General features: G+C 45.7%; 1 long non-coding RNA gene across 1 annotated transcript in view; it reads right to left on the bottom strand.

Annotated features, from left to right (window-relative positions):
* LOC121923184 overlaps positions 1-7,231 on the bottom strand; it is a 67,978-nt gene extending 60,747 nt beyond the window's left edge. Inside the window, exons 1-2 of the long non-coding RNA XR_006102326.1 lie at positions 7,149-7,231; positions 6,301-6,412 (exon numbers count right to left, since the gene is read on the bottom strand). This is a non-coding gene — a long non-coding RNA (uncharacterized LOC121923184). The remainder of the gene's footprint in view (positions 1-6,300; positions 6,413-7,148) is intronic.
* Positions 7,232-17,224: the final 9,993 nt, after the last annotated feature.

Raw genomic sequence — 17,224 nt, 5'->3', positions numbered from 1 at the left:
CTGTTGTAATTCGGGCCAGTTTTGCTATCTTATAGTCATAAGCTTGTCTTATTATCTATGTGGGGGAACTGATGAGCTAAATCCTCATTCTGACGTGTTTGAGGTTAAATGAAACCCTTTCTGTTGTAGCTTCTGGCTTTGTGGTGGTCATTAAATCTTTTTATCTCTTGGGAAATGTAACCATCATCACAAATCCCTGAGAGCTCCCACCAAATTGTATAGCATCGTAAGAACTAGCAGCTGAGGGCTTCTGGACCTCCTTAATGGAAATGTGGTAACAAGTTTGACCTGAAGTTTGTCTTTTAAAACCTCCCAGTTATGAAACCCAAATCATTATGTTTCACTTGCTAGGTCATTTTAGGTAGGAAAAGATCCAGGCTGTTCTGTAATAACAAAGAGCAGCCAACAAAACCTATGCGCCTCCAAGGATTAATTATACAGGCTGTGGCACATAGAAGCAAAAGAAAATGTACACTCAGTTCCTAGGCATAGCACATTTACTCAGAATCACAAAATCCATAGAATATTTCCAAATCAACATTTATACGGTTGCACATTTAAACAGCCCTGGAAAATGGTAAACAGATTTGTAAAAAATTAAAATGCAGTAGCTTATTAATGTAGTACAGATATACCTCAGTTAATGAAGTAGATGTGTTACAGGGCATTATTTCTTTAACAGAAAATTTGTTCCAGAGGCAGAAATAAAATGTAAAGAATAGGAATAGGTTCCTACACCACAAAAAGGAAGAGCAGTTCAACATGTTTCAGCAAACTTTCTTTCCTAACTAGCAATACACACATGTGATATGAAATAACCAGGTCAGGAAAGCCTTGCAGAAGTAAACAAAAAACTCATATTGGACCTTCTAGATACTACTTGACAGTTGTTTCCAAACTGCATCAGGGCTCATGTTTTATTTCACCAGCCTCCACTTTTCTTATGATTTTCATCTTGACCAAACTTACAGATCAAACCTTGACTGTTGTAGACAGGCACACTCAGCTACCATAACATCAGCTAGAGTAGAATCCCATTGTTCCCAGCTCAAGCTTTGTTGCATTTTGTACTGCAAATATGTGCTGCAGCCTGCAACTGACATAAAAGTTCATTTCTCCAGTCTTCTGCTACTGGCATCCCAATCCTAGTGCTGCTAAAAAAAAACCACCTTCCAGCTATACAGATGACAGGGAGCAAAACATGAGGCAGAGCAGACAAAAAAAGACTTTGTAAAAAGTAGCTTCCTTGTCAGAGACTTTGTTAACTGTACTGCCTCCTACAGATATTGTGTTTATTAACTAGTATTCTCTTAATGACTTACATTGGCAGAACCAGGACTATGCCAAAATAAGTATAGTCATCCCTCCATATCCATGGATTCAATCATCCACAGCTGGACATTCACTGTAACCAAACTCCAGAAGATATCATGGGCCCCTGCACTTTTCCAGATATTGTGGAAGCAGATACCAAATACTTCATGGCACAATGCTTCCTCCTTGTCTGCACAGTAGTAGTTCCGTGGCACCCTGCTGGAACCCTGCCCCCCCGTCCAAATGGCTACTGATCAGCCATTGTGTGCATCCAGGTGTGCACTTCAGCTTCCTGGGCTTCCAGCATGCATATTCTGGTGAAATTTTATGATCCATCAGCATCAAATAGGATATCAAGCTTGCTGCCCCAGTACAGGCTCCTACCTCCAACATTACTCTAAAAAACAACAACACAGAGCCCATATACTTTTGCATCCATGGATTACAAATTGATTCATTATTTTTGTAAAAAAATGTTGCTTGAATTTTAAGCCTAGGGATTCAAATCAATTTACAAAAGCATAAAAACATGATTGAAACATACAGATGCCCTTCTGATCTTAGAACCCATCTTTCATGTGCAGTGTTTACCATGGTCAACTGTCATGGTTCGTCTGACTATAATCAGGCAGTCAGAAATGTAAACAGCTAAACAAATTGCTCTGAAAGAAGCCAAAGGTCATGAATACTCATTTTCTTTTGAGCCCATGTTTTGAGGTTGTATTCCGTCAGAGAAATGACATTCAGGGCATATCATGTGGCAACAGTGGCTGCATCTACAGTAAAATTAGGAAACATGTAGCCCTCCAGATATTGTTGAACTCTACTTCATGTCTGTACCAGGCAATACAACCAATGGTGGATTAATAGTGTAATGAAATAATGCTGTATCACAGCATCATTTGGAAGGCACACCTGTTCCCAATCACTATGAACACTGACATCATAAATTCGTCTATGCCTGGGAATATAACTACACTGCTACCTCGGGTTACGAAATTAATTCGTTCCGCCATTCCTTTCGTAACCCGAAAATTTCGTAACCCGAAACACTTTTTCCATTGAAAATAACTAATGCGTTCTATGACCTCAGACTGAACCTGCAAGTCAAAACAAAGGTACAATAGAGGCCTATTAAGCTAAGTACCCTACAATACAATGTAATGCAAAGTTGCCTGAGGCACTAAAGAGCTTAAGAATGACTTGCAGGCCCATTCTAAAGGTTTCTAAAGGATAAAGAAAAAAAGTTTTTGACTTATCTTTGCTGGTCCTGGCATCTCAGAGTGAGGCAGGAGGAGGAGGAGGAGGAGAGGGGCAGCCAAAACACCCAAATTTAAACCCAGACAACCAATTCAACCAATTTAACCAATTCAACCAATTTAACCAATTCAACCAATTTAACCAATTCAACCAATTTAACAAAGTTAACCATTTTAACAACAATTTTTTTAAAAAAAAATTGGTGTTTTTTTTAAGGGTCATGAGCACCTTTGCCCTTCTTGGATGACGGTTCTCCCTCTTTTGTGAAGAACTGGTCCAAGGATGTCTGCTTTTGCCGGGCCTTAAGCAGGTTCCTAAAATGGCTAAGGCAGACATTATCAAAATGTGCAATGGCATGGCTGGTCAACACCTTCTCAGGGTGATGCTTCTCAACATAAGAACACACATTGTGGAATTGCCGCAAAATGTCTTTCATTTCTGCCGTTGGCAAAAATGCCCCCGCCGCCTCCTCCTCCTGGCCCCTGTCAAAATGGAGCACGTCCTCATCCACGGCCGAGTGTTGCATGGCCGCCAAGGCCTTGAGGTCCTCTGTTGTGAGGTCCTCACTGTGCTCCTCAATGAGTTCCTCCACGTCCTCGTTGTCCACGTCAAGTCCCAGGGACCTTGCGATGGAGACAATCTCAGTCACCTCTTCTTCACCTGGCTCAGCACCCTCGGTCTGTGACCCTTCCAAGGAAGAAGCATCAGGCCACAGCTTCCTCCACGCAGCAATCAGGTTGCGCCTGGTGATCTCTTGCCAGGCCAAGTCCACCATCTTCAAGCACACGACGATATCGAAATGCTGCTTCCAGAACTCTCGCAGGGTCAGCTGTGTGCTCTCCGTTACATCAAAACACCGCTTGAAGAGGTGCTTGGTGTAGATCTTTTTGAAGTTGGCAATGACCTGCTGGTCCATGGGTTGCAAGAGGGAGGTCGTGTTGGGCGGCAGAAACTGGACCTTGATGAAGGAGAACTCAGCAAGGATGTCCTTTTCCAGGCCAGGCGGGTGCGCAGGAGCATTGTCCAAGAGGAGGAGGCACTTCAAGGGCAAATCCTCTTCCTCCAGGTACCGCTTCACAGTCGGGGCGAAGACACTGTTGATCCACTCCATGAAAAGGAGGCGTGTGACCCATGCGCGGCCATTGGAACGCCACATCACTGGCAACCTGTCCTTTTGAATGTTGTGTGCCTTGAAGGCCCTTGGATTTTCTGAGTGGTAGACCAACAGGGGCTTGATCTTACAGTCCCCGCTGGCATTCGCACACAACGCAAGTGTGAAGCGGTCCTTCATAGGCTTGTGGCCTGGCAATCTCCTCTCCTCCTGGGTGATGTAGGTGCGGCGAGGCATCTTCTTCCAGAAGAGGCCCGTCTCGTCGCAATTGAACACCTGCTGCGGGACGTAGCCTTCCTCCTCCATCATGGCCTTGAACTCGATGACAAATGCTTCGGCGGCCTGGTGGTCTGCGCTGGACGCCTCGCCGTGACGGACGACAGAGTGGATCCCGTTCCTCCTTTTGAACCTTTCAAACCAGCCACGTGAGGCTTTGAATTCCGGGGTGGCTGGCTCCTCCTGGGAAGAAGTTCCTTCGCCTGCCTCCTTGCTGGCCAGGTCTTCAAAAATGGTGGTGGCCTTCTCACAGATGACCGAGGTGGTCACAGTGTCCCCGGCTCGCTCCTTTTCTTTAATCCAGAGGAGCAGCAGGCGCTCCATCTCCTCATGCTTTGGTGTCCTCTGCTTGGCAATCGTAGTCACGCCTTTCGCAGGAGCCACAACGCTTCTGATGGCCTCCTTCTGCTTGAGGACAGTGCCAATTGTCGAAGGGTTTCTTCCATACTCCTTGGCAATGTCCACCAAGCGCACACCCCTCTCATGCTTGGCGATGATTTCCTTCTTGTCCTCCAAGGACAAGGGAGCCCTCTTCTTTTTGTCACCGCCGCTTTTATCTGTGGCTTTCTTGGGAGCCATAGCTCAAGCCTAAAAAGGACAAAAGGCACAGGCACTGAGCAAAAGCCACAATTGGAAACCACCCCCACCCCCAAGGTCACACTCTCTGGCCCACATGGAGCCAAGGCCAAACATGCAAAACTCTCACCCCACACTTTGAAAACATCACAGCCATGAGCAAAGCACCCCACCACCTGAAGCCCAGAATCCCCAAATCTGAAAATGCAAACCCTATGGTCACACTCTGTGGCCCACATCAAATCAAGGCCAAACATGCAAAACTCACACCCCACACTTTGAAAACATGAGCAAAGCACCCCACCACCCCACAGCAAAAGCATGGTCACACTGTCTCACCCCACAAGAAGAAGGTAGAAATCCATCCACCTACCTGTAGAGAAATTCCTGATGGCAGGTCTTGATCCGAAGTATACACCTGGCACTGTACTGTACAGTACAAAGCCAGAACAAGTCCAAAGGCAGAAAGCCAGAAAAAGTCCAAACCTCCACTGGAACCACGAGTTAGAGCTCAGAAGAAACTCTTCCTCACCAGTCCACAAGGCCAGACAAAGGGGGCAGATCAATGGAAGCCGGCTTTTGTTTCTGAAGCCAGGCCACCCCCCCCCCAATTTCGTTAGCCAATCCAGATGATCAGCTTGATTTCTCAAGCCAATCACTACTGCTAACAAAATTCAAAATTCGCGCCAAAGCTAACCCCTAACCCAGCCCCCTTTCCGTTAGCACTGCAAAGCCTATAGCTGCACTTTGCAGCATTTGAATTTCGCGCCGAAATGAATTTCGTAACCCGAAAAATATTTCGTAACCCGAAACAGTTTTTCCCAATCCAACTTTTTTGTATCCCGGAAATTTCGTAACCTGATCATTTCGTATCCCGAGGCACCAGTGTACTAATGATCCTTATGCAAACAAATAACCTTCCCACACTTGAAATATCACCACATCTACTACACAGAGCAAAGCTGAAAGCTATTTCTAACATGCTGACCACGTAAATGGAGAGTCAAATGTGTGGTCCTACATCTACTGCCTTGAAGAGCACCTTATATCATAGGCACTAAGTGGATGACCCTGTAACGGGCTGCTAGTGGGAAATGGACTTATCCCTTCTGCGATCTCAGCAGTAGTATTTTCCTGGAAAGTCTTACTTACAAATTATTAAGTCACTAACAGGATTCTGGTCAAAATATGGAGATAATGGATGTTTATATAATGTTCAGCATCTCCAGTTTTTGAAACATTGTGACCAGCATCCTGTTAGTGACTTATGCATGTTAAATGCAGATTACAGTGGTACCTCGGGATACGAAATACCCATGTTACGAAATTTCCGGGATACGAAAAAATCCCATAGGAAATAACTGTTCCGGGTTACGAAGGTTTTTTCGGGTTACGAAAAAATTTTTGGTGCTTTTCGGCGCTATTTCGCACGAAATCGCGGCTTTTCCCCATTAGCGCCTATGGCATTTCGGCTTGCGAATGCTTTTCGGGTTACGAAAGCGGCGGCGGAACGAATTAATTTCGTAACCTGAGGCACCACTGTATGTACATGCAAGTCTCTTTTTGGAGGAGTCAGAGGCCTATTTTCTTGCCCTTGCACTCCATCTGAAAACTTCCCATGCCTGTAACATAAGCTACAGTTGTTCCTTCTTACAGGAGGAGATGAGAATGGGGGGGGGGGGAGAGCAGTGATAATTAAGATTTGGCTGCTCTGGGATCCTATGGGAAGGGAAAGCAGGGATGAACTACATTTAAGAGCCTACCCTCATTTCTTCCACTGACTGAGCTGAGACCAGCTGCTTCTCTGTTGTTTGAATTGCCTTCTTCCTCCCCTCAACTGTAACAGTAGCAGAGGCTCCTCTTGGTGCTTGATATCTGTCAGGGAATGGGAAAACATGGAACTGTGCATGTGTGGAACTCAGTACATATGTAGGATCTTGGCCTGTAAGTATGAGACTGGGTTGGATCTGGTTTTGCTGGCATTATCTCCCACCATTTCTCTGGGAGTGAAAAATTCCCAGCTCCTTCACACAGCTATTCCTAGATTTCCATGCAAAGAAAGCCATGACAGTTTAATCATTTTAGATAACTTGAACACCTATAATGTAAGAATGGACCGTATGGATGAATGAGGGGGCCACCTCACCTGATTTGGGTATTGAAGTCCATGAGAGCAGGCCAAATTGCACACAATCCCAGGTGAGGGGGGCACATCACATTCTGACCATCTCAAGTCAAGTCAGATTGGACAGAGTAATAATTTGTCTGCAGAGGTCAGATGTACTAGGACATGGGAGACACACATTCTATTTCTTATTGAGTCATAAAACTCAATGGGGTAACTTTGATTAGTCACTCTGTTTCAGTCTACCTTGAAAGGATTTTGTGAAGATCAAGTGGAAAGTAGCACAGCCATGTATTCTGCCTTGATTTCATTAAAATAGAAGAAATGTCCAGCTTGCTAATTCTCCCAAATTGGTGAGGCATGCAAATGCACTTTGCTCAGTAAGAAGACTCTAAAATTGCATGGATATTTACTTATTTGAAAAGAACCTCCTTGCTACAGACACAAGTAAAAGCTTTTCTCCTTACAATTTGATCAGACACATACCTTGATCAACAATTATCAACATGGCCATAAATTTCATCAATCAATGCATAATGGCATGTGGATCACTTTTTCTCATGCTGGTGTGGAAGTGGTAGATACTTTTGGCTCTTGACAATATTTAAGGCATGTGAAAAATCTTCAGCACTTTCTGCATTAACGATTAACCCACTGTTTATGACTCCCCACTGTTCCCAAAAGTTGTTGACATACACTGGCTTTATTCCCAGGCTGAGCAATTAAAAGTAACTTTTATTGCCACAGAAGGCTGTGTTTGTTTTATGGGTCTGAACAGTGACGTGCAAGGGAACGGAAATGCTTAAACTCTTTTTGTCTGATTTCAATTCATCACCTTTTGGCGGTCATACCCAATGTGAACTTTCACATTGACAATCCCTTGGTGTTGGTATAGCAGCAGTAGAAACTTACACTTTCTTGCCTATCTGCAAGACTTGCCTGTCTCCTAGTTACTTGAAGTTGTATATCAGGGCTACCAGGGACGTAGTTGGGGGGGTGGGGGGGTTCTTGGGGTCCGGACCCCCCTTCCATTAGAAAAATGAATGGTGTGTGCTGCTGCACCGCCACGCCCAAGCCCCATTATAATGGTGGCACTTAGTCTGGACCCCCTCCTCCTAAAATCCTAGCTACGTCCCTGGGGCTACTTTGCCATTCTACACAAGCACATAATGTACAGGGTGTCGCAGAACTATTTTCAAGAGCATGTTTCAAGATGGGGAGTGCCTAGAAAAACCAGAATGATTCAGAATGATTTGGGGGTTTCGAATAACAAAATAAATCATGCAAAAACATTTGCCAAATAGGCAAATATACATAGCTTATACAAATGGCAAAATCTGGGTTTTCGTAGCACAAAAAATTGGTCTACTGTGATGCATTTTGTCTCTAGAGGGCATCTTATGTCTCTCATGCTTACAAAGATTGTTTTGATAGTGCCTCAGCCTTCGTAACTCCCTTCCTAGAGAAGCAAGACTAACGCTCACAATGGTATCCTTCTCATGGCAGGCAAAGACTTTTTTGTTTTGATAGGCCTTTGAGAACCCACAGTTATAGGGAAAAGACTTTTAATAATCTGTGTTATCGAGATTTGTAGATTTTTAATGGTCATGCTTTGAATTGCTTTTGATTCTATTGATAGTTTAATTATATTTTATCTTTTGCATGTTTTAATGAAGTAGATGTTTAATTTTGTAAGTCCCCTTGAGTTCCAGAGCTAGGGAAATGGCGGGATATAAATATATGATGGTGTTGATCATGCTGCTTATGCCATTGCCAAACCTTGGGGTGGATTACATCTCACTCTCATAAACATCAGTGATGTAAGAGCTAAAAAGTGCAGGGAAAACACAACTGCAGCAGGGAAACAGGAAGCACTTTTTGTAATCCTGTTGCTAAAAAAAACAAGTATTGGATCAATTCCTCAATAATGTTTCCTGAGGAAGGAGGAGACATGTAGAAATTACCACAAGGATTGAATTAGTTACTTTTCTGCACAGATTTTTCAACCCAACTCTGTGTCACTTAGTGATAGCCTGAGGAACACTGTCTAGTTTGAAGAGAATCGTGGGAGATGGGTGTTTCTGGCATGCTGAGTCCAGGAAACAAGATCCTGATGTCATCCTCAGAAAAATCACCACTCTCTTCTTGGCTGAGTCTCTTGTTTATGCTCATCTGGAGCTTGTTAAATCCTTTGGTTTAGTAGATGTGGATGCTGTTGTCTCATGCATTGTTGTTCCTAGTACAGCAGCCTTCAGTCAGTCATCCCTGCTCCTCTTTTATTTTTCCGTCTCCATTATGTCATTCATCCAGAGGCCTTTTTCTACATTTTACAATGATAATAAAAACTATTTGATCATTTCAGCTTTCTTTTGCTCAAAGATGTGACAACAACAAAATGGCTAGATCCTTACTCATCTTGCCCTGTTGAGGCCAACTGAACAGCTGTTAGGGGCCTAAAGGCTAAAGTAGTCAACACAACTCCTTTCAACAGGGGAGGGGTCTTTCTCCATCTTTAAGAAATATGGCAAATGGAGGAGGACAAAATGGGGTGTGTGCCTGTGGGTGCCAATGGGCCTTGAATATTGGTGGTTTTCCATGGGGGGGGATGGATCCCCGCAAAAACGGAGGGGCAACTGTAGTTACATTTTTGTATCATCATACCTCAGTATAGTGTAGAGGCAGAGGGAAAATGCCAGAAGACAAGGCACCTAAAGTTTGACAAACGCAGCTTTGATTGGTTATGGTTTTGGCTTTGAGCCATATTGTAGAGGACACTAAAAATGGGAGCAAATGGGAGAGTCTTTTAAGATCTTTACTCAAACACTTTAAAAATAAATGTTCATATATTATGTGAAAGATAAGAATACAGACTCCGTGGCCCTGTGATTACACAGCCCTTCTCCAATGCTCTCCAATTATCTTTCTTACGTTGCTGTATAATTTATATTCCAGCAGCAAAATGTTTTCATGTGGCAGATCAGGTCTTGTGAGCTCAGAGTACATAACTTTGAAATTACCCCCTTGAGTCCCTTGCAATATCATTACATAGCCCTCAGAATAGACTGCAGAGTCTTAGCTCAACCTTCAATTTATTTTATTTTATTTTTACGCAGAATCTCCCAACACGTCTCCTGAGTAACTGTGTCTATACTCCTTAAAGAACTGGTGGCCAGAAGAGAACCCCTGGGAACAACTGTGGAGAAAGGCCTTTGGCTTGTGAGATTTCAAAAATTTGATCAGGAGGGCATTTAACTCAGTTATGTGGAGGAGGGAGACAGTATTTTGGAAGGCAGGAGTTCATCAAGTGCCGGAGATAATAGTGAAACTGTTATAGAGGGAAAAAGGCAAATAGTGCAAGGACCCAACAGTGAGAGGCAAAAAGCCTTAAACAGGCAGCAAGTGAGGAGGACCCATGGTCTTAGATGTTTTTACACTAATGGGAAATAAACAGGATGAACTTGAACTCCTAGCATGACAAAGCAAATATGATATAATAGGCATCACTGAAACCTGGTGGGATGAGTCTCATGATTAGAATGTAGAAATAGAGGGGTACAGTGTGCCCACGTTATACGCAGGCGCGCTTTACGTGGTTTTCAGGATATGTTGAAAGCCGCGCAGGGAGGAAGGGGGGGCGCATCCGTCGTGCTGCTGTGCCGCCACATGCATGCTGCTGTGCCGCTGCGTGCATGAGCCCCATTCATTTAAATGGGGCTCAAGCATAGGCATTTTTTGTTTTATGCGGGGAGTACGGAATGGATTCCCCGCATAAACAAAGGATGCACTGTATAAAGCTTTAAAGAGAAATAGGCCAAACAGGAAAGGAAGCGAAATAGCATTATATGTCAGGGATGTTTACCCCTGTGAAGAGATCCAGGAATTATATCCTGGAAGTCCAGTGGAGAGCATCTGGATAAAAATAAAAGTGTGTCTGTGTGTGTGTGGGGGGGGGGGGACCAACAGGGATGCTATTGTGAGAGTCTACTACAGATCCCCAAGTCAAACTGAGAGACTGGATGATGCCTTTCTAGAATAGATGATCACACACTCAGAAAGGAGAGGTGTAGTAATGTTGGGTACCTTCAACAATTCTGATATTTGCTGGAAGTCAAATTCAGCCAAAACCTTAAGATCTGGCAAATTCCTCACTTGCCTTGAAGACAATTTCATTGTCCAAAAGGTGGAAGAGGCAACAAGGGGGTCAGCTATTTCAGATCTGATCCTAACCAACAGGGATGACTTGGTCAATGGGATGCAAGTGGTAAGATCCTTAGGTGGGAGTGATCATGTTCTCCTGGAATTTGTTATACAGTAGAAAGGAGAAGCCATTCTAGACTTTAAGAAAGCTGATTCAGTCAACTTAGGGGAATACTGGGGGTGATCCCATGGTCAGGAGTACTAAAAGGAGGGAATTCAGGACAGATGGAAACTGTTTCAACAAGGAAGAAAAATGGGAGATGTCTCAAGAAAGCAGGATGGATGACTAAAGAACTTTCAACACAGCTAAGTTTTAAACAGGGCATGTATAAGAAATGGAAAAGGGGGGAAATCACCAAAGAAGAATTCAAACAGTCAGTTAGCACATGTAGAGGTAAAGTTGGAAAAGCTAAAGCATAGAATGAACTCAGGCTTGTTAGAGAAAGGACAATAAAAGCGGCTTTTGGGGGCATGTTCGCAGCAAAAGGAAGGAGGAAATGGTAGGGCCACTGCATGGAGAAGATGGTGAAATGCTAACAAGGGACAGAGAAAAGGCAGAATTACTCAATACCTTCTTTGCTTCAGTCTTCTCACAAAAGAAAAAGGGTGCCCTACCTGAGGAAAATAGAGTAGAGAACACAATAGTGGAAATACAGCACAGAATAAGTAAAGAGGTAGTACAAGAATTCCTTGTTAATCTAAATGAATTTAAGTCTCCAAGACCAGATGAACTACATCCAAGGGTATTAAAAGAATTGGCAAATGTAATCTCAGAGCTATTGGCAATCATCTCTGAGAATTCCTGAAGAACAAGAGAAGTCCCAGCAGACTGGAGGAGGGCAAATGTTGTCCTCATCTTCAAAAAGGGAGAAAAAGAGGATCCGAACAATTATCATACCAGGAAAGATTCTAGAGCAGATCATTAAACAGAGAATCTGTGAATAGTTAAATACAAAAAGTCAACATGAGTTTCTGAAAAACAAGTCGTGCCAGACTAATCTAATCTCTTTTTTTTTGGATAAAATCATCATCTTGATAGATGAAGGAGATGCTGTGGATATAATAATAATAATAATAATAATAATAATAATAATAATAATAATAATATTTATTTATTTATATACCGCTATTCCATGGATCATAGCGGTTTACAGCATAGTAAAAACAATTTAAAAACACAATATACAATAAAATAACAAGATAAAAACAACATTACAATTACAAGGCTGACAGAATGGAAAACGTCACATTCAGGGGGAGAAAAATAACACCAACGTTCATGGGGGGAATGCCTGACGAAAAAGGTAAGTCTTCAAGTTTTTCTTGAAAACGTCAAGGGAAGTGGACATGCAGAGCTCATTAGGGAGTGCGTTCCAGAGGGGCTGAGACAGAATAAGTCCTCCTCGTGACAGTGTAGTGGGCATCTGGAACCGTCAACAGATATCTTTCTCCTGATCTAAGAGTGCGGGGCGGACTATATGGGGAGAGGCGGTCCTCCAAGTACCCTGGGCCCAAGCCATATAGGGCTTTATAGGTGATAACCAACACCTTGTATTCAGCCTGGAAGCGAATAGGCAGCCAATGGAGATCTTTCAGAACAGGTGTTATATGGCTGGCCCTGGAGCAACCAGTGACCAGCCTTGCTGCCATATTCTGCACTAAAGCTGGTTGTGGTTTTTTCCCACCGAGATTGGTACAAGGGTTGCCCCGTTGTTAAAGCACATTACAGAAATCTAGTCGAGAGGTTACCAAGCATGTACAACGGTTTTCAAGGTCCCCCAGTCCAAGAAGGGTCGCAGTTGGCATATCAGTGAAGTGATAACAGTGCTCCAACCGTCGCATCCCTGAGATGTAAGGTGGAGCGACGAGTCAAGGAGCACCCCCAAACTGCGAACCGAGTCCTTCACAGGAGCGTGACCCCATTCAGGACAGGTGGAAAAACTTTCTTACATGGACCAGGAGAACCTACACCAGTACTTCCGTTTCTCTGGATTCAAGCTGAGTCTTTTCCCTCATCCAGCCCATTACTGACTCCAAGCAGGATCAAGAGGAGAGATGCCATCCTTAGTTACTGCATCAGTGGAGACATAGAGAAGACTATTGGGTGTATCAGCGTACTGATAACCCGCGCCCCATGTCTCCGGATGATCTCTCCAGCAGCTTCATGTAAAGTTAAATAGCATAGGGGACAAAATCGCTCCCTGAGGGACCCCAGATGTAACGGCCCTCTTGTCGGAACGACAGTCCCCCAGCTCCACCATCTGGAGCCTGCCTGAGAGGTAGGAACGGAACCATGCAAAGCAGAGCCCCCGATACCTAACTCTCTCAGGCGATCCAGAAGGATACCATGGTCGATGGTATCGAAGGCCGCTGAGATGTCCAAAAGCACTAACAGGGACACGCTTCCCCTGTCCATGCCCAGACGGAGATCATCACTAAGGCGACCATGGCAGTTCAACCCATAGCCGCCGGAACCCCGGTTTGAAATGGGGTCCAGATAATCCGTTTCACCAGGAGTCCCTGAGCTGAAAGGCGACAGCCCTCTCGATCACCTTCCCTAAAACGGCAGCAGTGAGACAGGCCGATAATTATTCCGAATTAGGGGGTCAAGGAGGGCTTTTTTAATAGAGGTTTTATTATGGCCGTCTTTATGCAGATGGAAATTGCCCATCCCTGAAAGATGTATTGATAATCGGTGTACATACTAGTCACAACCGTTCCCCCTTAAGCTGTCAGTCATGAAGGACAGGATCGAGAAGCAAGTCGTCTTCTAACACTTCGCAGAATCCTGTCCACATCCTCGGTACAGACAGACTCAAGTGTTCCAGTTTAACCAAGTCCACGGAAGCTCTGGACACCTCTACTCTAGATTCGGAACTAATGCTGGATCAAGATCAGCCCTTATCCGAGAGATGTTATCCACAAAGAAGTTGTTTAAATTCGTCACAACAGGCTTTAGATGGTTCCAGAATAGGGTCGGGGCAGGGGGTAGCCGAGTAAGCTCCCCACTGACCCTGAACAGCTCTGCTGGACGGGACTCTGGACGGATACGTGCAGAGAAGAAAGAATGTTCGCTGCACCTATCGCCACTCCGTAGGCTTCAATTGAGACTCTAGGAGGTCTTGTCGGATAAGCGCTGGGTTTCCTGCCAGCGGCGCTCTAGTCGTTGCAGAGCCCACTTCCACAAACTGAATCTTCGTACCAAGGTTGTTTTTGGGAGCAGGCCTGAAAGGACGCTTGGGAGCAATCTGTGGTTATAGGCCCTGGAGAGATCAGTATCCAGATATTAGTCAGGGCATCAACAGCATCACCGTCAGTTCCAAACCATAAACCCTCTAGGGCTTCTTGAAACCTATTAGGTTCCATCAGCCTGCGAGGGTGGACCACCAAATAGGTCCCCACCCCCGGGAGGGATCCGGGTAGAAGCCTTGATACCTGCCTCGACCAGAAATGATCCGTCCCAGACAAGGGAGAGATTTGAGTAACCTCTGCCCACGGAGCTTCCAAATCGTACAGAAGATAAGATCGAGTGCATTACCAGCAATGTTGTGGACCCCGAGACCTAATTGGACAGGACCCATGGTGTCATGGTAGTCATGAATCCCGCGGGCTACTACCCATTTAAACCACAGCTGGGAATCGAAAGGGATGTTGAAGTCCCCAGGACAAGAAGCCTGGGGGACTCCAGCACCGCTCCGAGACCAGCTGTGTGAGCTCGGCTAGGAGTCTGCAGCTCACGGGGCGGCCGTAGACTAGAGAATCCCCAGACTGTCCTTGTCCTTCAGGGTCAGGTAAATGCACTCGATATAACTGTCTGACGTAAATGGTTCCTGGTCAGGATGATGTTTTTTTATAGGATCAGGCCACCACACCCCCCCCGCCCACCTAACCTGCACTGGTCCCTTTACTGAGTACCCCCGGCGGAAGGGCCTGAGCCCACACAGCTTAAATTACCAGCCCAAGCCAGGCTCAGTGATGCATGCCAGGGTCAACAAGCTTTTTCTCCAACGATCGTAATAATGTGGGGCTTGTTTCTTTACGGACTGAGTACATAGGAGCAGAAACAGGGTTTGTGGTACGTGACTGACCCACAGATTCTTTATGGCTAGGAGAGTGGAAGGAAGGAGAGATAATATTACGCATCTTTCCGCCTTCCCTTCGATGTAACTCCACTCTCTACCGATATATCTCCCCCTGCCCCCACTACTCAATAGGAGCCACATGGAAAGTACAATCGAAACCCCCGTCGCCAAGCTGAACTAATCCCCATGACAACAAAAGATCCCCCCAAGGGTGACAAGGCTGCAGCAGAGGAACAGAGCCTCAAGACCATGCCTTGTGCTGCAGCAGAGGAACCGAGCTTCTCAAGAATTTTGTTGGGACACAGCCACAAAGGACCTTAGCCCTGTGGCCAAGCGGCGGGAGGTCTGGAATGAGGTCGCAGCTGCACCAGTGTAATTCCACCAGGGACCGTCCGGCAGTGGCGAGTGGCACAGTTCCTCAGGGCCTTGAGGGGTCAGGAAGGGGAGGTTGTCCCAACAACGGGCTTTATTGCGTGCCCATGCCACGGACACGCCGCTCCCTCCCCGACTTCCTCCAGGTGTTTCCTGGCTTCCCTTGGTCTGGTTCTGCTGCAAAGTCCGTAAAGCGCTGTGTCCTGGTGAGTGCGCACTGCGGAAGTGGAGCTTCACCCAGGGACCGCTCCGCAGCGGCGGTAGGGGGCAGGCACAGAGTCATCTTGGGTCTTTTAAGGGTGCAGGACGGGAGTTTCCCCAGCAACTGGCTTTTATGGCGTACCCTGCTACTGATGGTAAAGGGACAGTCCTCCCTCACAGCAACAGCAGAGCGAGCACTCAGCCAGGTGTTTGGGGGGCTGGAGTAGTCGGACTTCAGGGGCCTGAAGCAGGCTTTGAAGGAGGGAGCCCTCTCACTGGCCCCTCCTTCAGGACGCCGGCTGGGGTAAAGGGAAGTCATCCTCAGAGCAGCAGAGCAGAGCAGAGCACTCCGCCAAGATGTTTTTTTGGGGCTGAGTCAGCGTAGTATAGTATACTTGATTCTTAAGGAGGCCTGTGACAAGGTTCCCCATGACAATTCGTTTTTGCAAACAAGAAGCTATAAAAGTGGGTTGAAATGCAATGTTAAATGGATTGGTAGTGGTTGAAAAGCCGCCGAACCAAATTGCTCACTAATGGCGCCTCTTCATCTTGGAAAAGAAGTGACAGGGGGTGCCACAGGGTTCTGTCCTGGCCAGTGCTATTCCAGTTTAATAAGACTTATAGATGAAAGCTAGGGTGCATGGATTGTAATTTGCCAATGACACCAAATTGGGAGAATAAGCTAATACCCCAAGGATAACCAAAATTCAAATGACTTTAATAGATTACAAACCTGGGGCCAAAGCGAAAAAAGAAGATTCAACACAGAAAAATGTAAGGTTTGGCCTTAAGGGCAAAAAAAAAAACCCAATGCATGATAGAGGGGGGACACTGCCTTAACGAGACTAGGGTGATAGGATCTAGGGAAAAAAAGGTTCTATTAGATCACAATTTGAACTTGAGTCAACAGGGTGATGCGCAGCTAAAAAGGCCAATGTGATTCTAGGCTGCAGCAATGGAAGTATAGAGTGTCAGATCAAGAAAAGTAATAGGGCACTCTATTCGGCGTTGGTAGGCCTTTGGTTAGGCTTTTCCCCCGATATTTGATTTTTAAACCACTGTCCCAAACCTCAATTTCTTGTTGGGCGGTACAAACCGCCAAAAAATACGTATTGAGTACGTATTGGGGTTGGAAGGGGCGGTGCTCTACGCACCCCCTAACCCTAATACGTAGTCAATACGTACAATAGTGGTGGTGGCGGGCGCCCTTTGCTACATGGGCGACGCCATCTTTCGTATTGGACCAACAGCGTCCAACGCGTCGTGCCGCTGCTACGTAGCGAGCCGCGGGGGGGGGGGCCCTGGCGCCTCGCCTACGTCGCAAACGGCGGCGCAAAAAGAAGCTCCATTGTGAGCTTCGTTTTCGTCCGCGCGGTAGTCGGGGCCGTGTGAAGGCTTCGCTCCCCGACCTTCTGGCGGCGGCGCCAGAACCGTGCAAAATCTGCGTCTGTACCCTCCTTTGTTAGTGCTAAATGCACATAGCAGACCATTATGTGTCTTCTGTGGCTGGATGTAAATCTTAGTCCTGCAGAACACTTCCCCTTGCAGTCCCCTCAGCCTAGGACGAGCATTATGTGGTGGGGTGGGAGACCCTTTAACACCCCTTCATGCTCTTCGGAAGACCATAGGGACATACAGCAACGAACCAAAAGTGATCTGATGTTACTTTCTCCGTTCCTTTTTTGGTCCCAGACCTATATCCTCTTCCCA

This window comes from Sceloporus undulatus, chromosome 2 (genome assembly GCF_019175285.1).
Source record: "Sceloporus undulatus isolate JIND9_A2432 ecotype Alabama chromosome 2, SceUnd_v1.1, whole genome shotgun sequence".
In the NCBI taxonomy this organism is placed as follows: Eukaryota; Metazoa; Chordata; class Lepidosauria; order Squamata; family Phrynosomatidae; genus Sceloporus; species Sceloporus undulatus.
Note: the sequence above shows the minus strand (reverse complement) of the source record. Positions and strands in the feature narration are given on the sequence as shown.